This window comes from Azolla caroliniana, unplaced genomic scaffold (genome assembly GCF_043228905.1).
Source record: "Azolla caroliniana isolate FFs.n. ecotype wild unplaced genomic scaffold, voAzoCaro1.0.p SCAF_9, whole genome shotgun sequence".
NCBI lineage: Eukaryota > Viridiplantae > Streptophyta > Polypodiopsida > Salviniales > Salviniaceae > Azolla > Azolla caroliniana.
This window is the reverse complement of record NW_028230444.1, coordinates 7,527,133-7,551,042: the sequence shown is the minus strand read 5'-3', so window position 1 is coordinate 7,551,042 and position 23,910 is coordinate 7,527,133. Positions and strand designations below refer to the sequence as shown.

The following is a 23,910-nucleotide window of genomic DNA, read 5'->3' as shown; positions in this document are numbered from 1 at the left end:
AAATTGACACATGCATCTTTTTGGCTACATGGTTATCAAGCTTTCCCAAAAGCAACACTATGTGAAGAAGCAAATTTGTGTAAAGCAAGTTGTAGTTTGTGGTTTTTGTAGACATGTTAAATTTGGAAATGTTGCCCATGTTAGACATAACTTACTAAGATTTTTTTTTAGATGAAATTTATTTGGGGAAATCACCAATATCAAGCTTCAGTTTAAGGTAGAAATAAAGGATTATTTGGGTTGTGGGAATTTAAGACCAAGTGGATGATGTTTATGGTTTTTTTTTAGATGAAATTTATTTGGGGAAATCACCAATATCAAGCTTCAGTTTAAGGTAGAAATAAAGGATTATTTGGGTTGTGGGAATTTAAGACCAAGTGGATGGTGTTTATGAAATTTGGCTATGTTAAGCTTTAGTTTTCGGTTTTTGTAGATGAGGCATATTTGGGTTGTGGAAGTCAATGTCTAACAACGTTGTTTATATTTGTGAATTGCTATGTGCATGGTATCAAACTAAAAATATGAAGACCATTAATAATACAACAAATGTCAAAAGAATTACACAAAACTTGAACCCAAAAGTTTAAGGTTACAATGTACACGCTTCACAAAGTTGATTAATGTAGACTCGTGAATCTATCAACAATAATACATTCAATTTAACTAGTGGGATGTGTAAGCCCCTCACATAATGTGCAATGCCTAAGACTTGTGCAATTACAATTTCAATTAATTCATTCACTTTAACTATCACAATTTTTTTTCATTGAATATCTTATTGCTCCTTGACAACATGGATATCATAATGACCTACAATTGAGTAAGACACATGACAAATAAGACAAGCATTACGCCAAAAACATTTTATTTGGAGAAGTGATCTTATCGTGTTTACATGTGAAATGTCACAAAGAGTGTCTCGACATATTTAGTCCTTGGTAGATGAAAAAAAGAAATTATCGTTCGCCTTATTTTCTCCCATTTGGATGATGCACGTAATTAAGAGTCATTTATCTCATAAATGGGTTACGTTTATTTAGTATACATGTTCTCATAAACCAACTACAATAGTGTTTTAATGTTGATAATGTATCATCTATAAAAAAACCTTGGTCCCTTGTTTTAGAGTTGGATAACGCAAGAAAATATTGTGTGGAGTGTTTTTTTGGTAAAAAAATAGTGTCAATCAAATGCCTTGGGCAAATGAAGACTTTTATTTTTCACAATAAATTTATGACCCAAATGTTTACTAAGGGATACCTCCATTATATAGATTAACCATGAAACCAAAAAAAGCCATGCATCAATCTATGATCATCAAGAGTAAATTTGTGAACTACAAAACTAAAACATATTTGCTTGAAGATGTGCTTGTACCCATGATGCACTAGATGTTATTGGAAATCTCTGCAACAATTTAGGAATAAAGCCAACATGATGACGAAGGATAATTGGCAAATAAAGTGAATGACAAAGCTTAAACAACCCATGTGCTGTCCCATGGAGTTGAATACATCAACTTGCACCTTTCTTGATTAACCATCATTACATGTTGAAGACTCATTGTAGGGTTTTCAACATTTAACCATTATATATACCTTTAAAACTTAGGCATTGGTGAAAGAATGGGCTTGAACCCAAGAACTTGAAGCTTTGTTGGTAAACGATTGCTACATGTCGAACACCAATTGTAGGGGTTTCAATGGGTAACTAATATATCCATACATTTTTAACCTAGGCATTGGTTAAAGAAAGGGAGGAGACAACACCAATTCTTGAATATTTATGGGTCACCAACCACCATAACATTTTGTAAGATCAATCACAACATAACATGGTCTCACATATTTCATTACCTTTTTACATTTGTTTTACCTATTCATAAACAAACAATTAAAGCAAGAGTGGTACATCTTCCACTTAGAAGTTTTTTTTTCTAGTCACGACACACAATATGGCTCGACATATGTATTAAAGAAAGAAGAATATGTTGTCCCTTTCAACCCCCTAACATAAATTGGTCTTCTAAAATGCAAAACTAAGATTGGACGAACATATTTCTATGCTCTTCTTTTGTTGCAACATGGAAGTGTCATTTTTAGAACATGGTCTTATCCATGGTGTTAACAAGTGTCAACAAATTTGTTCACTATGGTCAATGGAGTAGCTGGTCAAAAAGTTAATATTGTAGGTGAACATAGTAGGGGCACATTAAGCCCATGTATAAATGTGGTCTTATTTTAATTAACTAGGTTGGAGTACTTCGAGCCATGCACATATTTATTGTATCTTGTATCAAATGCAGTCGTGTTCATGCACACTCAAATAAAAAGATTTCAATGTTTCTTTCATTTACGCCTTTTTGTTAAGTAACATTTATTTGTATGTTTTGTCCATGTCCAATTTAACCTGGTTTTAGGGATTTTGCAAGTGTGTATGACAACAAGCATAGGGAGAGAGAGTTCAAATGAGTGTACTTGTTGTCATTTGACCTCTCTCGCCTTGATGAAATCCGGGAAGACCAATTGGCTTTGTCCCTCTCGTCATTGTGGTCATCCGAAGCAGGATCGACATGGAAATCCGGCACAAGCAACACATAATATAAGTCCAACCCCTTTAAATTTGCATTGGAATAGGATTGATAGTTAACTGTGCTCAATTCAACTAGGTGATATTTGGGAAGACCAATCGGCTATGTCCCTCCACGCACCATAGCCACTCCGAGCAAGTTTAGTACCCAACTGCCATTCGAAATCCAATAAGCTAATCAATTGGCGAATTTGGGTTCAATTAGGATAGGTTGACTGGTTGTAGTCACTCTAGACAGAACCTGCTGATAATCGAAGCTGATTGGCTCGTGTCCAAATCTAGCTAGAACAAATTCGGGTGAGCCAATCAATTGCACCCTACAACTATTCATAGCCAACTCTAGATAGAACCTCCCAAAGCTGACATAGATGGCATCAACATCCGGCTCATCTGAAATAAGCCTAAGGAAGTTTGACGGATTGAACTTCTATTTCTAGAAGGAGGAGATGCAAGATTACTTGATCGTCAAACGTCAGATTGATCCGATTGAGAACAAAGACACTCCAGATAAATTCAAGCCGAATGAATGGATGAAACTTGACCGTATTGTTTGAGCCACCATTTAGATGCGCATGTCTGAATCAATGTACTATATGGTGCAATTGTGTTTGACTGCTTATGGACTATGGAAGACACTATCAAACACTTATGAGAAGGTCGCCGCCACAAAGATACATCTGATTTAGAGCCTTTACAACCTTTGGATGAAAGAATCTGATTCGGTCGAGGCACACATAAATGAATATGAAAGCATAAACTCCCAACTGTCAGCCCAGGGTATGACAATTGAAGACGAGCTGAAAGCTCTTGTGTTGATGATCAGCCTACCCCCTTCTTGGGAGACCTATGTCATCACTGTGTGCAATGCATCCGGAACAGTCGTGAGTTACTCTGAATCTAAAAGCTCAATTTTGACGGAAGACTCTCGGAGGAGATCATTCGTTCATGATTTGGCTAAGGATGCTTTTGTAGTACAAGGTTTGGCTAAGTGTCCGAACAACTAAGGAAGAAGTCAACAAACTCGCGAAGCCGAAGCAAGTCTCGAGATAAACAGATATGCAATTACTGCAAGAAACCTGGACATGTTAAAGTCGATTGCCGCACCCTCAAAACTAAGATGTGGCTCTACATAGTAGACCTTAACCTTCCATGTGGCTCTACACTAGTACTAGACAATGTCCTACATGTACCAGAGCTCTCAAGTCCGTTGATTTTGGTTGGACAACTTGATGAAGATGGCATCCGTGCCAACTTCTCATCAAGAGGGTGGACACTCCATGTTGAATGCGGGTCTCTAATGAACGTATTCACATTGTCTCCTTTTGTACACACTAGGTTTAGGTTATTTATGTAAATAGTGAGAAGGGCAATTGCCCTAAGTCAGTCAGTATATAAACTAACTTTGTAACCTAGTTTGGTGGTTGGTTAAAAAATATAGGTCATCTCGTGCCCAACGTCTCTCTCTTGCATTCTTGTCATGTCTTGTTTCTTTGTTTCTGTTTTTGATGCCATTAATCTACCTTGCTTGGATCCACTTATGATCCTAACTTTAGAAGAGTGCAGATTCGATTGTTCCACACCTAGACGGCCACGTTCCCAACATCTAGTATCAGAGCTTGGTGTTCTCGATTTTGTTGTCGCCGTCTACTTTGTCTCCATCAACAACTCTTCTTTTGTACACCATGAAGATCTCGGTTGGCAACTCTCTACAAGATTGTTTTTCGTAAAGAGAAACACTGGCAAAATCTGCACTGATGTGAGCCAATATGTTCTAAATCACCATTGAAGTGAGTCAATCGGTTGCACTTCACTCCTGTGATTGTAGCCACTTAGAGTGAGATTTCACTTCACAAGCTCTGCCTCAATCGCACTACATTGGATTAGACAACAATCGAGTAGGTTACTTGACGTTAGTCACTCGCTTGTCATAATCACTCGTAGTTGTCTGGGCTCCAGGAACAACCCCCTTCCGTGCTTCATTCGGCTAGAAAACACTCGGAAAGATTAGCTGAATCTGTTCTTCTCATTGTCATAGTCACTTGAAGCAAGATGAACCTGGATAATCGGCACATACTCTGTGTTCGAAAATCTTGAAAATCAACATTCGAAATCGAATCGACATACTTGGGTCCAACTCGACTAGGCTAGTCAGTCGTAGTCACTTCGGATCGAGTCTCCCAAATTTCGAATAAGATTCGACTTGTGTTCAAAATCGATTAGAACGAATTCGGCGAGCCATTCTACTGCACCCAACCACTGTTCGTAGCCAACCCCGAACAAAGCCTCCCAAATTCGACACAGATGGCATCAACATCTCACTCATCAGAGATGAGTTTAAGGAAGTTTGACAGATCGAACTTCAACATTTGGAAGGAGTAGATGCAAGACTATCTAATAGTCAAGGGGCAAATCGACCCCATTGAAAACGAAAATGCTCCAGAAGGATACAAGCCACTTGAATGGGAGAAGCTCAACAGAATTATCCGAGCCACCATTCAGATGCACCTATCGGAGTCTGTGTACTTCATGGTACAATCGTGTTCAACTGCCTTCTAACTATGGAAGATACTTTCAGACACTTTTGGAAAGAAGGTCGTCGCCATGAAGATATATTTGATACGGCGCCTCTATAACCTTCGGATGAAAGAATTCAATTTGGTCCAGGCACACCTCAACGAGTATGAAAGCCTAAGTTCCCAAAATTTGGCTCAAGGGACGACTATCGAAGATGAACTAAGAGCAATGTTGCTTATGAGTAGTCTCCACCCTTCGTGGGAAACTTTCGTCACAATCATGTGCAATGCATCGACTACGGCCGTTAAATACTCCTTAGTCACGAGCACAATTATGACTAACACAGCTCGGAGGAAATCATTTGCAAACTATTCGGCCAATAACGCGTATGTAGTACAAGGTTCAACCAACCGATCGAACATCCGAGGAAGAGGTTCTTCACTGCAGCCGAACAACCAGCGACGGCGGAGCAAGTCCCAGGATAATCAAGTCTGCAACTACTGCAAGAAACCCGGACACATCAAAGCCGATTGCCACGCACTCAAGACTAAAAACGAAAAGGCTCAGCGAGCTGATCAAAAGAATGACCGGCATGAGGAGGTCAATTACGTCGGCTCTTCGGCCGAAATACTGTCGAGCGACCCGAACATACTATCCATTGAGAACCTAGTCGAATTAGAATTTCTGCTTATGACAGAGAAATCGAGCACATGACTCTTGGATTCGGGCGCTTCCTTTCATGTGATACCTCATCGATCCCAATTTCGGCAATACTCGGCCCAACATTCCGACTTAGTTTGAGTTGGAAATTCACAGCACTGTACGATTATCGGAATCGGCACAGTAGAGCTCAACCTTCCAGGGGGCTCTACATTGGTACTACACAATGTCTGACACGTACCTGAGCTCTCAAGTCCTTTGATCTCAGTCAGACAACTGGACGAAGACAACATCCGTGCCAACTTCTCATCAGGAGGGTGGACACTCCATAGGGGGAACCTCCTACTTGCTCGAGGACCAAAAGTACACTTGTTGTACCTGTTATATGTCACACTCAGAGAGGGTGACTTATTCTTGGTTGCATTCCCGTTTCATCACTTTGGCATGGACGACTCAGACACCTCAGCAAGGTCGGCATCACACATTTATCTAGAGCCGGATACATCCCTAAACTCTCCTTCTCTGATCATTAGTTCCGCGAGCATTGCCAGTACAGGTAACAAATAGCCGCATCACATCCGACATCATCGAGAGAGAATGGACTTCCCTTAATTTGGTCCACTCGGATGTCTGTGACCCCATGCCACATCAGTCTCTCGGTGGTGCCTTGTATTTCGTCACCTTTATTGACGACTCGACTCGGAAGGTGTGGGCTTACCCAATTAAAACTAAAGATCGAGTGTTCTCGATTTTCTCTGATTAGCTCTCTATGGTCGAGAATGAGTCCGGCTGAAAACTGAAATGCTTTCGGATCGATAATGGAGGAGAGTTCAAATATGAAGAATCAGTTAGATTCTACCGACAACGTGGCATACGACGTGAATATACGGCACCCCACAGTCCGGAGTAGAACGGAATTGCCGAGTGGATGAATTGGACAATTCAAGAAAGGATAGTTTCCATGCTCCAACACTTTGGACTATCGAATGGCTTCTGGGCAGAGGCACTACTTACAGTGTCGTGCCTTTCGGCGCCGGATCACGCACACGTTTTTCACGTAGTGTACGAAATACACTATAACAATGACAGTACACATAATCAATATGTTGCCTAGTAGGCCTCCATGACTTCGGATACCTCAGGAACTATGGAACGGCAACAAGCCGAATTATGATAAGCTGATGATTTTCGGGTGTGAGGAATACACCCTCAGACCGAAAGATGATCGCCGCAAACTTGCACCATGGTCTAAGAAATGCATTTTACTCGGTTACAGACCAAATGACGAAATTGGCTATCGACTCTGGGACCCCGAGCACAGATAGATCGTCTGAAGTTCGAACATAGTGTTCAATGAGTCAACCATGCATCAATCGGCCGAAAACCTGATCGAAGTCCAAAGCGTAATTTTTTCAGATGTGCCAACCCTTCACGAAGGCCCAACACACAACACAAGATCGGCTTCATGGGCAGCCGACACCTCTAGTACTGACTCAGTAGAATTCGACTGGGCATAACCAAATATTTCGGCTTCTAACCATCCGACTTCGACAACCGATGCGACTAGTCCAGTCATACCTTGAAGATCCGAGAAACTGTCGCAGCCCCCGGAGAGATACTCTCCTAGAATCTTCTTTACGGACGTCAGAGAACCAAGGTCATACGAAGAAGCATCGACATCTGTCGATTCGGCCACCTGGCATCTGGTAATGGAGTCCAAGATGAACTCCATTCGAGCAAACCAAACTTGGAACTTGGTCGAACTACTGAAGAATCGACGTGCTCTTCCATGCAAATGGGTCTATAGAATTAAAGAGACGTCTGATTCGGCCACCCCAAAATTCAAGACCAGATTAGTTGCGAAAGGGTTTCGACTAGAATATGGCGTCGATTTTGATGAAATTTTTTCACCAATGGTGAAAATGACAACCCTCCGCTTTATGCTCTGCGTCGTGGCAACCGAGAATTTGGAGCTAATTCAGCTAGATGTCAAAACGACATTCCTCCATGGGAGGAAATTTATATGGAGCAGCCAAAAGGCTTTGTCACACCCGACCAAGAACATCTAGTCTACCGACTCAGGAAGAGTCTTTACGGCCTGAAACAGGCACCGCGATAGTGGTAGAAGAAGTTCGATGACTTCATTCAATCGGTCACCTTCTCGAAGAGCGATGAAGACCACTGTCTCTTCATGAAAACAACTTGAGATGGGTCACCCATCTTCCTCATCATCTACGTGGACAACATGTTAATCTTCGGCCAGCAACGCGGAGAGCTTGCCAAACTCTTTCGGCAACTACGGTTGAAGTTTGCCATGAAGGACGTCGGTCGCAAGACACATTCTCGGCATGAAGATTAGTCGGAATCAAAATCGAAGACAATTGTTTCTATCCCAATCCGACTATATTACACGTGTTCTCGAATGCTTCAACATGCAATTGGCTGAATCTGCTTCGACCCCACTCCCCATTAGCATTCGACTGTCTCAGCAAGACTACCCAACATCCATTTTGGAGCAGGACATTATGAAGTCGGTATTGTATGCACTGGCAATCGGCTCCTTGATGTACGCGATGGTTGCGACATGATCTAACATTGCTCACGTCGTAGGAGTCGTCAGCAAATTCATACACAACCTTGCCCGATCGCACTGGAACGTAGTAAAGCATGTGTTCAGATATTTGGTGGGCATAAAAGACCTTGGCATTCTATTCGGCCCGAACGACAACTCAGGTGTAGTAAGCTATACTGACTCGAACTTTGTCGGTTGTGTGGACAGTCGAAAATCGACAACCAGATACTTTAAGTTCGGCAATTGAGAAATCTTGTGGAAATCGAAACTTCAGGAGTGCACTTCCACATCAACGACCAAGGCCAAATACGTAGCTGCGTCCGATGCGGCGAATGAGGCCTTATGGCTCGGTCGGTTGGCTTGCACGTTTCGACAAGTTGAACCCGACTAGACTCCAGTTGTCTACAATGACAATCAGGATGTTGTCGCTCTGTCGAAAAATACGGTTCATCACAACGCCTCGAAGAACATTGACGTTCGATATAGCTTTGTTCGGGACTGCGTAATTTTAGGAGAAATCGGCCTCGAGAAGATATCTACAATCGATAATGTCGCAGATGGGATGACCAAGTGTCTTTCGGTGGATCGATTCCGATCCCTTCAGCACCAGATGGACGTAACGAAGAATCAATCCGATTAAGTCGAACACTTAGGATGTTTTCGAACAATTGACTTCGACAGTTCGAAGTTCGGCTTTACCTTCCTCAACCCCGGGTAGTTCGGCCTTTAGTGTTTCGAAGTTCACCGACCCGAATGAAAATTTGATTTGTTCGAAAACTTTGTATCAATATGTATTTTACATTTATTTCGATTTACAGAATTTCGATGTATGCGCCCATTACAAGGGAGTGTTGAATGTGGGTCTCTAATGAACGTATTCACATTGTCTCCTTTTGTACACACTAGGTTTAGGCTATTTATGTAATTAGTGAGAAGGGAAGTTGCCCTAAGTCAGTCAGTATATAAACTGACTTTGTAACCTAGTTTGGTGGTTGGTTAAAAAATATCATTCATCTTATGTCCAACATCTCTCTCTTGCGTTCTTGTCGTGTCTTGTTTCTCTGTTTCTATTTCTGATGCCATTAATCTACCTTGCTTGGATCCACTTATGATCATAGCTTTAGAAGAGTGCTGAGATTGTTCCGCACCTAGACAACCGTGGGGGAACGTTCTGCTTGCTCGAGGTCTGAAAGTACAATCCTTGTACCCGCTATACATCACACTAAGAGAGGGTGATTTGTTTCTGGTTGATATTCCTGTGTTGTCATTATGGCACAACTAACTCAGACACCTCAGCAAGGTTGGCATCACACATCTATCCAGAGCTGGATACATCCCCAAACTCTCCTTCTCGGCCCACCAATTCTACGAGCACTGCCAATACGGCAAACAAGCCGCAACCTCGTACCCGACGGTAGAAACAAGGGAATTGACTTCACTCGATTTGTCCATTCCAACGTCTTTGGCCCGATGCCACACTAGTCTCTTGGTGATGCCTCCTACTTCGTCAACTTCATCGATGATTTGACTCGTAAGGTGTGGGCATACCCAGTTAGAACCAAAGATTGGGTGTTCTCGATATTTCAGGAATGGCTCCCGATGGTGGAGAATCAGTCCGGCCGGAAGTTGAAATGCTTATGGTCTGACAATGGAGGAGACTAAAAATCAGAGGAATTCATCAAAATTAGCCAACAGTGCGACATTCGACATGAATACACAGTACCTCATAGTCCGAATCAGAATGGAATTGCCGAACAAATGAATTGGACATTTCAGGAACGAATCATTGCTATGCTCCAACACTTCAAATTGTCGAATGGCTTCTAGGCAAAGGCACTATTGACGATAGTACAAATAATCAATATGCCACCAAGTAGGCCTCCAGAGCTTCAAATACCTCAGGAATTATGAACCGACAGGAAGTGGAATTATGACAAACTGAGGATTTCTGGATGCACGGCATAGTACACCCTTGTGTCGAAAGACGATTGTCGAAAGCTTGAACTGAGGTCTACAAAATGCATTTTCCTTGGCTATGGACCAGACAGAGAAATCAGATATTGACTCCAGGACCCAAAAAAAAGACAGATTGTTCGAAGTTCAGACGTTGTCTTCAACAAGTCGGTCAGGCACAAGACGGTTGAAAGGCCTATTGAAGTCTGAAGGGTAACTTTCTCCGAAGTGTCGGCGCTTCATGACAACCCAAACCAGAACACAAGGTTAGCTTCATGAGTAGCTGAATCCTCTAGTACCGAATCAACTCCAACGGATTTCGCACAACCGAACGTTTCAACCCTAGACCATCTGACCTAGACACACGATCCGACTAGCCCAGTCGTACCACACATATATCAGAGATTGCCATAGCCTCTAGAGAGATACTCTCCTGGGATCTTCTTCATACACGTCGACGAGACGACGTCATATGAAGAAGCATCAGCATTAGCTGATTCAGCCACCTGGCATTTGACGATGGAGTCAGAAATGAACTCCATCCACTTAAACAAGACTTAGGACTTGGTTGAATTGCCGAAAAATTGACGCGCTCTTCCATGCAAGTGGGTCTATAGTCTAAAAGATATGTCTGATTCGACCAACCCAAAATTCAAGGCAAGATTAGTAGCGAAAGCGTTTCGACAAGAATACGATGTTGACTTTGAAGAAATATTCTCAGTAATGGTGAAGATGACAACCCTGCGCTTTATGCTTGGCATCATGGAAGCCGAGGATTTTGAGCTAATCCAGCTAGATGTCAAAACAATATTCCTCCATGGTAACCTTGAGGAGGAGATTTATATGGAGCAGTAGAAAGGCTTTGTGCTACCGGGCCAAGAACTTCTAGTCTATTGACTCAGGAAGAGTCTTTATGGCCTGAAACAAGCATCGAGGTAGTGGTACAAGAAGTTCAACGACTTCATCCAATCGGTCAAATTCTCCAAGAGCGACGAGGACAATTGCCTCTTCACCAAAACAAGTCGAGATGGGTCACCGCTACTCTCCGGCTGGCATGCCGGACAACTCGCCGAACTCGTTCAACAACTCTGGTTGAAGTTCGCCATGCAGGACCTTGGTTTGGCAAGACACATTTTAGGGATGCATAATCGGCTTTAGAATCGATGACAACAGTTTCTGTCATAAGCCGACTACATTGCATGTGTCTTAGAGTGCTTCAACATGCAATCGGCAAAATCTGCTTCGACCCCACTCCCAATTAGATTTTGGCTATCTCAGAAGGATTGCCCGACATTTGGTCTTGGGGGGGGGGAACTATGAAGTTGGTACCATATGCACCGATGGTCGGCTCCTCGGCTCCTTGATATATGCAATGGCTACAACACAACCGGACTTAGCCCATGTTGTAGGAGTCGTCAGCAGATTCATGCACAACCCCGACCAAACGCATTGGAACACAGTGAAGCATGTGCTCAGATATCTGGTAGGCACAAAAGACTATGGCATCCTATTCGGCCCAAGTGAGACTTCATGCGTAGTTGGTTATACCAACTCAGACTTTTCTAGTTGCTTGGGAAAGGAGCCGGAAGCCGATCGTCACTCTGACATAGAGCACAAGGACTAGCATATAGGGAGAGCCGAAGGCGTACAGGCCAAAAGCCAAATCGGCTACCAACCGATTCAAGATAGAAACCGACTCTACCTTTGGCAATTCGGCTAGTAACATACAAATTGTAATTTAAATTTAAAATGAAATTTAAGTTGATTGGGGAGCTAACCCCATCACAGTGTGCATGTGTTTAATATAGTAATATACTCACACTTATGTGCACATTTACACATACACTTATACATGACTTTTAATACAAAGACTTTACACTTATCTATCCACGTACCAACACAATACACTCATACACTTTCAATCCCACGGATAACACGTTCCGATACATAATCACGGAAAACCGGGTTTCTCTTTTTGAGTGGAGTCGTGTTAGTTTCGTATACTAGGGTTCGGTGCTTCCTTTATGTTAGGGTTGCGTGGTCTTGAGCATAGTACGTAAAATTTGTGTTCGTCAGGCTTATCATTCGTTTTCCTACGTTGGAAAACGAACACTAATGATATTAAAAAGTTCGTGTTTTTTTTTTTTCATTTTTTCATTTTTTTTTCGTTTTTTCCCTCTTTTTCCCTCTTCTTCTCTGCACGTAACGTTACGCTCTCCTCTCCTCTCCCACCTAGCCTCCAACGATCTGCACAGTGCACACTGCTTACCAAGTTTCAACGACTCACGACATTCAGGTATGATTAGAATTTAGGTTTAATAATCGCTATTAGGGTTTAAATTTCCAAAACGAAATTTCAGAAATTTCAGCCATGAAATTTCGGAGATGAAATGTCTGAAATTTCAGAATTTTCTCTGATGAAATTTCATGGCTGAAAATTCTGAAAATTCTGAGATGATCAGACATGAAATTTCTGAAATTTCATGTCTGATCATCTTTGAAATTTCATGTCTGAAATTTCAGACATTTCATCTCTGAAATTTCAGACATTTCATCTCTGAAATTTCATGGCACAACAAGAAGCACAACAAGTTATTAGTGTTGCAAAGTGAACAAGAAGCACAACAAGTTGATGAAAATGAAAGCCTCACCAATGTGATGGCATATATTGATGATAATGCACAAGATGAGGATGATGATGATGATATCACCTTGAATGAAGATTAGGAATCTTCGTTTTGATTAACACCTCATTGAGAATTTTTTTGAAGAGTAGGATTTTGGATAGTTGTTATTAGAATTTACGAAAAAATGCATATTATTATTAAGAAGGTAATGTGTTTTTTTTTGCAATTTTTGCAATTTTTTTTACCTTGAAAAAATATTTATCTTATAGTAAATAGTTTAACCAAAAGTATGGTATTTATCATTCTTCGAGGGTGTTTACCCTTCTCGAATGATTGAATCATTCTCGAACACGAATGCACGAATGGTACGCATGGTTCATACTATGGTCCTGAGTTCCTGTACTCTATGGCTTTCCGTTCATAGCTCTATCTCTTGTGCAAGACCCCACTCGCGTAGGCGAGCCCGAGTGCTCCCCGAATGGCGGCTTGGTGGCATGCAGTTGTTGTGCTTCGGTAAGAAGGCTTGTCTTCAACGCAAGACTTCCACTCACGTAGGCAAGCCCGAGTGCTCCCCAATTGGAGCTTGCCCGTAGACGGTTGTTGTTCCTGTTCGGTATTGGGCCGGCTCGAAACCGGCGTTGTAACTTGTGTCCTTTGTAAATATATATGAGAAAACTTTGGTGTGCATATGTTTGTATCGGTGTCTTTCAGTTTCATCCTATCCGGGCATGGTTGTGATGTGTGCGTGTGTTGAGTCATTCTGTGTTGCAGCGTGTCTCCTCTTTCGGTCCGGAGACTCGTGATCTTGTATATAAGACGGTGCGAAGAGTCGGTGTGCGTGCGTGTGTGCTCTCTCTCTCTCTCTTCAATTCGGTTGCTTCTGGAACACATTCAGACCCATCCGGTCACATCCGGATCTATCTGGTTCGGTTGCTTCCGGCTCGAATCCGGAATCGTCATGGTTAGTGCCACAGTCGGTGTAACCGGCCCCAGAGAAATCGGCCTTCCGGCAACCATCTCTCCCTGGTCTGTGACCTCGGTGGTTCCGCTCGATCCGATACACGTGCACAGATTTCTGCAACAGTTGTTAACAAGATTCTTATCGAACTCTCAAGAGTCAAACAAGGTTTTAAATCAGAAGCAAGTGCATCTTTGATCATGTGTTGCTACTATGGGAAGCTATGGCGTTGGTGGGTCGTTCTAGGCAGAGCTATGTTATTCTATTGGTAGACTTCGAGAATGCCTATGACAAAAACAAGGTTTTAAATCAAAAGTAGGTGCATCTTTGATAATGTGTTGCTCTTATGGGAAGCTATGGCATTGGTGGGTCGTTCTGGGCAGACTTATGTTATTCTGTTGGTAGACTTCGAGAAGGCATATGACAAAAACTGGGTTTTAAATTAGACGCAAGAGCATCTTTGATAACGTGTTGCTACTATGGGAAGTTATGGTGTTGGTGGGTCGTTCTAGGCAGAGCTATGTTATTCTGTTGGTAGACTTCGAGAAGGCCTATGACAAAATCCTTTGGCCTTTCCTGGAGATCGTGATGCAAGAAATAGGCCTACCCCAAAAATGGAGGAATTGCACATTTACACTCTACAAGACTCGAATTAGTAGTGTGCCATTAGCCGGCATTAGGAGCCCCTCCTTTTGGTTGCAACGTTGAGTGAGGTGGGGATGTACCTTCAATGAGGTGGGGTTGTACCTGGCCCCATATCTTTATCTGGTTATAAATTAGGCTTTTTCTACCTTTTTTTAGGGACCAAGCAACGGATTGAGGGGACTGCTCGTCCCAAATGCGCCTGAAGATCTCTTGTTGTTAGAATACGCAGACGATATGGTCCTATTAGAGCCAACCCTACGGTGAATAGGGATAGGATGGGACAATAAGCAAGGGCCCGGTAGTAATTAATTATCGGGACGTGCCAAAGTGTCCCCGCATCTAATTTTAAAGGAAAGGGAGTAGCTAATATGCTTCAACATTCGAAGATAAAGAGCGCAGATTGGCCAAAAGGAAAGTAAGCAACGTAAAATACGGAGTGACTCTTAGTTGTTGAGTTACTGAGTAGTTATTCGACCTACTTGATTAGGACTAAACTTCCTTATTTGTTTTTTAAATTCCTCACAAAAAAAAAGAATTCTATTGAAACTACCCGAACTTGCTGGAATTAAGAAAATAGACCTTTGATTCAACATCGAGGTTTTACTTGACGTTAGGTGGGTCTATCCCGAAGATGACGCTACGAATGATTCCTCTATTCCTACAGGAGGATGAGGAGAATATGTTATGGGCGCAACAACTAATCGAGGACTTTTGCTAGGACTTTGGAGCCAAGGTAAACTAGAGTAAAACCCAGAGCCTTTAGATCAGTGCATAGGAGAAACCAAGGTGGAAAACCCATGTCTACTTTGACTAGGTTCCAACCAGGATGATCTTCAAGTACCCAGGGTTTATGATGGGGAGGGATATCCCCAAAAGGGTGTAGCTCCCATGTGCAATCCAAAATAGGCAGGAAGTTGAACCACTAGAGCAAATCTAAGCTATCATTTGTTGGCAGGGTGCTTGTTACGAACCAAGCGTTGCTTGCCACCAAGTGGCACTCGGTCTCATGCTGGATCATGGACCCTATAGGTTTGTGTACAATTAAGGCCTCCATTTAGGGATTTATATGGTGTGGACTCGGTCTCATCAACTCGTAGAGCCGAGCACTACTGGCAAAAATGTTGGTTCAGTGCCTCCTTCCAAGTAAGGAGTGATGGAAGGTACTCCTTCGAAATAGGTTGCAAGAATGGTTGGCGGACATTAGACAGTGTTGACAAGGTACTCTGTACATTCTGAAAGAATCTCTGTCATCTCTACATGCCTGAGAAGATCAAATTGTTTTGGTGGCAAATTAGCTATAAAGTGCTCTATGTTGGCGAATGGATAGGTAAACGAGGATGCCCAAGACCTTGCCCACTCTACTCTGCACCTGTCGAGATTGTGATACATTGTTTGTGGGATACCCCCAAGCTCAAAGGGTATGGGACAGGGTGACTCGCCTCATAGCTACATGTGAGGTGGAAGGAACAACATAGTGGAGTGTGGTGGCCTGGATCATTCCCTCGACCAATAGTTGGATGGACACCTTCAACAAACTTCAAGGCAGTTGGTGCTATGAATGCACAAGAAGCAAACTAGTCTAGACCCAGTTCAAGGGAGGGTTGACAACCACATCCCCCTACTTCCAGGAGATCTTGAAGTTGATCGTAGGCTTCACCCTCTGGTATGAGTGGAAAGCACACTACCTAATGTTCTTCCGAGATCTAGTATGACCACAGGAGGAATTGATCATGGAGATATGGTTCACGATTATCAGCTGCATGTGAGGGCATCTGGACAAGATTTGTTATCGCTCCGATGATGTGGTCACTGCCCGCTTACATTCTAGCAGAAATGGTGGAGCACACCGATGATGACGCATGGAGGGTTGTTTCCCCCTCACCTCCCCCCTTCCTTCGTTGGGGGCAAGGGGATCGGGTTCATGCCGGCCAACGATGGAGGGCACTATTTTTGAATGTATGTTTTTATAGTTCTATCTACCTACTTACACTAAGTAGACAATATGAGAGGATATGTATGTAGCCATAGTTTTCTTCTCATATTTTGGAGCTCGGGCAAGGGGTCATACCTTTATATATATATATATATATATATATATATATATATATATATATATATATGATGTGAGTATAGGTAGCCTATTTAACGGACAACATGACCAATACATTTGTTGATTTGTTGTGGGTTGTGCAGTTGTGCAGTTGTATAACCTTTTCTATAAAAAAAACTCTCCTAACGGATTGGGAAAGCAACCCCTATTTTGGGAAAAAAACTTCAATCTAAATAATATACAAAGGGCCACTTCTTGCATATATGTTTTCTCAAATATTTTGAGACAAATCCATTCTCATGCTCTACGACTTATTTTATCCTCTCATATTTCTTCATCCATCCACCTTATCTATCTCATATTACAAAAAAACAAAATTTTGGCCAAAAAAGAATAGCTAGTTGTAGAAAAAATATAAGTATTTAAAGCATTCCACACAATTAACGTATTCCATGTGTATTCTACGTATGTAACGTATTACACATTTTTTTCTTTAGAATACATATTCTAAGATTATTATTTTTAAAGCAGAATACTTTTAAAATACTTCGCAAATGTATTCTACACATTGTATGCTAAGTGTTTGCAACTATGCCACTATCCAAGAAAATTACCACATCAAGCACATACTAGAAAGAGTGGTAGGTAAAGAAGTGTATAATTTCATAGATGGTTTCTCGAGGTAAACCCAAATATCAATGGGCCTAGAGAATCAATACAAGATTGCATTTGCCATAGAATTCAACACATTTGCCTACAAACATAAGCCATTGGATTCACGAGTGCCCTAAGCACATACCAAAGAGACATAGATTATATCTTTGCCTCAGACTTGAGGTTTGGAGTCCTACATCGATGAACTTTGTTGCAATTCGAGTTGGAGTGGACATCAACTTCCTGAGGATCTTTATAAAGAGTTGTGAGTACCATCACTCCTTAAACCTTCCAAAATGCAAAATTTGGATTCAACATGACTTAATACTAGGGCATGGCATCAAAGGATGGCATTTCCACCAACGAAGCCATAGGAAAATTCTTACTTAAGATGCAATCCCAACTAATGAAAAATAGTAGCAAGGATTCATGGGTTATATAGGATATTTCCAAAGGTTCGTTAAAATGCTTGTTGGGAGAGAAATCCCTATATGGGTTGCTTAAAGAGTTTGAATGGACCGAGGAATGTACAAGGTTCTTCAAATACATCAAAGATTGCCTTGTCCCCTATTTTTCCAATCGACCCTGCTACAGAGACATCCTAAGGTCACTAGATTAAGATGAAGAATTCCATGGGTTATATAGGATATTACCAAGAGTTCAATGAAATGTTTATCTACAAAGAGAAATTCCTATATGGGTTGTTTAAAGAGTCTAAATGGACCGAGCAATGTACAAGGTTATTCAAACACATCAAAGACTGACTTGTGGTCACCTATTCTTAAATCGCTAGATATTTTCACTTTCGCGGTTGGTGTTGTTTTGACCTGACCAAACAATGATAAGCTAGGTTTGTCTGTTGCAAGCGCAACCCATATAAACATAATTATTCAACAAAGAACTAACTCCATATGAGTTCTTCTAGTTACTCCTCACTAATGCACTTGAGCAACCAACAAAGAAGTGCCCTTTACTAGGTCATTACATTGGTTTGAAAGATGAGTTGGATATCAACGAAGCCCACCAAGAGCTAGCCATTCATGCCACATGTGATTTCCAAGAACAAGAATTCACACTCAAAGAAGTCACCACCCCTCGAGTGATCTTTCAATTTTCCAAACTTCAACATCATGAAGAAGCAATGGCATGTCAATCTTGCACAACTACCAAGTCCACATTGGATGAATCTCTTATAACAAAGCAATGAAAATATCATTAATATAACTAAAGGTTGAGCCCACCCTTCCTTAATCTGTTGAGCATCCAAAGGTCACACTTGTACCGCTTGTACCAGAGAACAAAACAAGTGTGATTTTTGAAACTAGCGCACTTATGACTAGTGTTGCAATGTAATTAGAGAACACAAAGTACACATGAGACCATCACATAACCCTCCTTTTTCCTCCATAAGTGAACCTTCCTTCGAACCACCATAAAAGATGCAATGAAGGTGCAACACTAGGCCCTCAAATGCAGATGCTCAACAACACTAGACACGTCTCTACTATAACCATTGACATACATACACGTAACCACAACGATAACATAACTCCTACAATGCTAACCCCACCAAATGTCTCCATGTTGGAAATCGAAGATGCATTGGGAATATTCACACAAATGCTCCTAGAGAAACAAGAAACCTTGCAAGTTTGAATTATCAACAATAGGTGCAATTCATCAGACAACAAAACATAGAATTGAATACATACTCAAAAAGGAACTCAAATGTGAGTCACTCAAATGCCAACTACCGAAATAGGTAAAGCCCATCACATAGCATTCTAATGCCAATGGGAAGTCAACATAAAAAAGATAAGGTTTTGCCATAACTCTTATAATGCCAATGACTTACAGATTCATTATTGACTTTTTGTATTCTTCAACAAGATAGTTGATGTTTCATTTAGTGTTTGATTGCTCAGAGTCCTGTAGATTTCGTCATGTCATCACATAACAATATAATGGGTATATATGCTAAGGTATAGACAATGGTGAGACCTTATAAAATAATGTTCTTCTGTCTTCCTGATATACTTCTAATGTCCCCATAATTAACGTAAGTGCCAAGCTTCTAAATTTGATGAAAATATGGGATTATGCATAAACAATAGAATATATTGATTTTGCTGTTCAGTTTACTAGAATGTGTGGACATTCTCTTGGGTGTTGTTCCTCTCCAAGAGCATTTCTGTATTTCTCAATCTGTAGAAGTAACAAATTAGCTCTAAAACAATACAATAGTTTTCATATTCAACTCACGTAAATGTGTACTTTCAAAGAAAAAAAACCTTATACTCAGGACTGTGAGAGCCTTGTCAACTTACTAAGCCTTTGAGACCGTGCCAATATATCACCAAAACTTCATTAATAACATTAAATTATCACTCAGAAGTATGTAATCATTTCAATATCACCAAAGTCAGATCTGTTTATAATTTACCATGACACCAAGGATATTATTTTGGTTTTACTACATTGTTGCCCTCACATTCACAAAACACTTTTGCAAAGAACATTGGTAAAGCATACCATAATTCATTATTGTGATCCACAATAATTAAAATGTAAGTCAACAGCATAGAATGAGCCTGATTCCAGCATAAAGATGTGGACAAAGCTTGGCGAATCAAAGTTCAATCCAGGCCTATCTACCTGACAACTGCTAACCATTGGCACTTACTATTTCCAGTAGTGAATACGGAGTGCAAACATCCACAGCATCATTTTATGCCTTCTGGATTTTGAGTCTTACAATTATTATCAAGAATGGGTCATTTGTGCTGCCTTTAAGTGGTCATTTTTTAACCAATTTTATAACCTTGAAGCTGGCTTCATAATTTAAACAAATTCTTTACACTTGTTTGGCCTACTTTGCATCTGACTTTAACTCAATCAACTTTGTTTTCCACAACAACGCAGACACTTACATTATAACTTCCTGCATTCTTTTTGCTCCAATTAGCTCACATCCATCTGAAGTGCCCACAGAAACAGAGATGAAATGCAATTGCATGTGTGAATTGATATCTTAAGTACTGATAAAGCCTGTGCATTCTTAGCAGGAAGTTCATCAGACACATCCTGTGCATCTAGACATATCACTATGCCCCACTCAATATTACTGCATTTTCACTAGGATGCTTTTGAAATCCTACTCCTCTTTGATTGGCACACTGCATAAAATGACATTAAAGACAAATTAACAGCTTTCTACAAACACTAGAAACACAATAGGTAAGGAGACTAGAAAAAGTACACAATAAATCACTGAACAAATACCAGCAAGATGAATAATCCTATACCTTTTTAAATAACAGAAATATATCAAATGGGTGATTTCAATTTTCTTTGTTACAAGTTAATGAACAAAAATCACAATCTCTTTACAAAGACTGCTAATAATATCAGGATTCCATGAAGTAACCAAGGATTAAAAACAATCTCACTTAACACAGTAGATATTTGAGGGATTAAACCTAAACTCTCTTTATAGAGACTGCTAATAATATCCGGATTCCATGAAGTAACCAAGGATTAAACGTAATCTCACTCAGCAGAGGGATTAAACCCAAACTCCGTCTTCAAATGACATTAAGTTCATCAAGTTCTTCCAATAACTTTCAAAACGTAATCATAAAACTAATCAATCAGTAGAGACTTTTAACAAGTTTTTTAACCATTAAATATAACTTGATACTAACAAGAAGAAAGTGTATAGTGCCACAAACCTATATTGGGAAGGCCAATGAAACAAATGAAATTTCAATACCAATTAAAACTTCCAAGGCATTGGAAAGATGCTTCGACAGATAAGGCATTCAATAAACAAGGCCTCTGTTTCAATATGAATTGTTTTAACTCTCCTGCATCAGTAAAAAATATTCAATCAACAGCATTTAATTATTGGAATTGATATGATAATTAGATAAGGTAGAAACATACCATCTGAGCCACAAGGACCACAAAGCATTTGCTGTAACCATGCCTTTCGAGTTTGAATATGATGCCCAATATGATAAGCATTATATAGAACTCCACAAGAACTTTTCAAAACTGTGTTTTTTGAGGTATAAAATTCATTATAAACCCATCTGATGGATTTAATGGTTTCATGAAATACCGAATAGTAATCCAATTCTTCCAATTAACTCAGCCACCAGCCCTGAACCATTTTCTCACCTTCCCTAACACGTCACAGCTAGTTCTCCTGAAAGCTGGATAAATTTTGGACATCTTTACAACAGAAAGCTGGACATGAACTTATTGATACAATCAATAAATCTTCCTGATTAGGATGCATGTCTCCAAAGTCAAATGCAAAATGGTTTTGCTGTACAGATAATTTCCGACATTATGTTACAACAGAGGTAATTGTTTTTTATGGCAAGATCCAACCTTGATCGTCACATATACTTCTGCAGCTGTAATATAAGATTTTAGGAAACTTAACAGGAGCAGTTAAAATGATTTACTAATTAAAAACAGACGTAAATGAAGATTATTCATGTACATGAAACTCAAATCATCACTTCCTACTACTTAGAACTACCGCAGTAGAGATTTAGGATTACATCCAAGTTTTGTAGGGCAAAACGGCACTTTGTTGCCTTGAAATTAGTTTTAGTCTATATAATTGAAAAAAATTACTTTAGCCTACATAATCAACAAAAAATTACGTCAGCCTACATCATAACCTGTAGATATTCATCCTACAGTTTAAATAGATATCAGCATAATAGTTTAGCCTTCATAATAATCATTTCTACGTTGTAAAACAACAAGAATAGCACTCGGAACAATATTTATCATTAGAACCTAACATTACGGAGCATTAACTGAAGCTTCCAGATTTCTGTGGAATTAGTTGGGTCGTTAAAACTAGTGTCAGAAGAGTCAATCTACTAAGTACACAATTCCAATATCACAAATATCAATAACTCAAAATAAACAACTGACAGCAAATCCAACCATATCTGGAGTAATGACCAAATGCAATGCGTCATTGGTTCCATGATTCAATTTATTATATCTTCCTACAATGACAGGTTTCAGAACTAAGCATAAACATTTCGCATGATCATGAGAAAACTTTAACTATAAACACTTTAAACTATAATCCTCGTGTAATGCTTTACATAATGAAAAAAACCGCTTAAAGGAAAGCTTAAAAGCTATGACTCAACTTACATCATAAGTCTTATCACTGACACTGCAAAATACACTCAACCAATAACCAAACCCAAAATAATAGATATTCAAATATAACAATCCGAATCCTCCTGACTCAAAAATACCCTTATTTGACAAACCTCTTACTTGACACAAAAATACTTTAATCCCGTGGACATTAGTTTTTCCTCCGAAATCTTGTGTTCCACATAACTTTCGTAACCCCACGCATATCTTGGGAATCTCTTATTTCAAACAAGTTCCACAACTTCGTTCAATGAGCGCATGCACAATTGTTCGCTTATTATTCACTAAATTGAAATCGATGGTGTCTGTGGAGGTTATCGACTATACGATTATGTGAACTTAGTTTATGATAGACCAGTGACACTTAAAAACGCATGCACTAAGAGTAGCCCCATGCAAGAGAAGCGAACACTTGAGAGGGAGTAGAGCCTCCCTCCAGGACACAAAACGGTAGATTTTTTATTGCTCGGTGATCCACCCCGTGAGCGCACCCGTAGGGGAAGGACCATATAATGACGAAGACGATAAAAAATGAACTAAATGCCACAGAAATAACACAAAAATATCTAAATCTGTGGCAGCAAAGATTCAAAGACTTAACGGTGCCAACCGGTAAAGATATGCAGCCGTTCCCTTCCACCGCAACGAAAAACATTCGCAAGTTTCTTGTAAGGACGGACTGATCATTAATCCATCCACGAAATCGGCAAGACAACCAACCTGTAATGGAAATGAAGTAACACAAATGAGTGAGTTTGCCATTGGATAAAATAATATACTTTTAGGGCAAGTTTGAACTCAATAGATTAAGTCCGAAGGAAAGGTTGGTAATTCTATGAAATTTCAAACCATGTCATCACCTCAATTATTTAGATGCCAGCCATTTGTATAATGGCTATTATGTTACGGATGTATTTTTATGTATTAGATAAAGTCATAGTACTACAATCACACGGGTCTGCATAAATTTCTATGTTCTACACCGTACCTTGAGTTATGTTAAAATCCATCTTCGATCCAATCTTCGATAAGAAGTACGACAACCATTTCTTACTTCTGTGGCGTGTTCAGAATCACGAAATTGTTCAGAAGTGAATATACTTCTGAATAAGAAAAGTAAGGCCGCATGCAAAGAAACAAGACCAGAAAAGGAAAATCCGAACAAAGGGAGGTAGAGAAAGGCGTCATTTTGAAGTAGATCTGTGGAGGCGGTCAGAAGGAAACGGAGACGACGAAGAAGAAGAAGAAGAATAAAGAAGAAGAAAATGATGATGATGATGATGAAGAAGAAGAAGAAGGAATGAGGAGGAGGATGAAAGGAAAGAGAAGGTCATCATGTCGAGATGAAGGCGACCTGCAGAGGCAAGGTACTCACTCTTCCTGCAGATAGATGATTGAGGAAGCAGGAAGCAGGAAGCAGGAAGAGCGATCTGCAGGCAGAGTAAGAGGAAGCAGGAAGAGCGATCTTCAGGAAGCAGGAAGAGCGATC

The 23,910-nt window shown here is 40.4% G+C and overlaps 1 long non-coding RNA gene across 4 annotated transcripts; it reads right to left on the bottom strand.

Moving 5' to 3' along the window:
• Positions 1 to 20,506: 20,506 nt before the first annotated feature.
• Positions 20,507 to 23,538, bottom strand: LOC147860074 (uncharacterized). 4 transcript variants are annotated; one of them, XR_015530252.1, is made up of 4 exons: positions 23,476 to 23,538; positions 23,032 to 23,141; positions 20,794 to 22,258; positions 20,507 to 20,701 (listed from the first exon to the last, which is right to left on the bottom strand). It is a non-coding gene; the product is annotated as an uncharacterized LOC147860074 (long non-coding RNA). The 4 variants fall into 4 exon arrangements; XR_015530250.1 differs by having other exon boundaries at positions 23,410 to 23,523; XR_015530251.1 differs by lacking the exon at positions 23,476 to 23,538 and adding an exon at positions 23,282 to 23,376.
• Between the last annotated feature and the right edge of the window lie 372 nt (positions 23,539 to 23,910).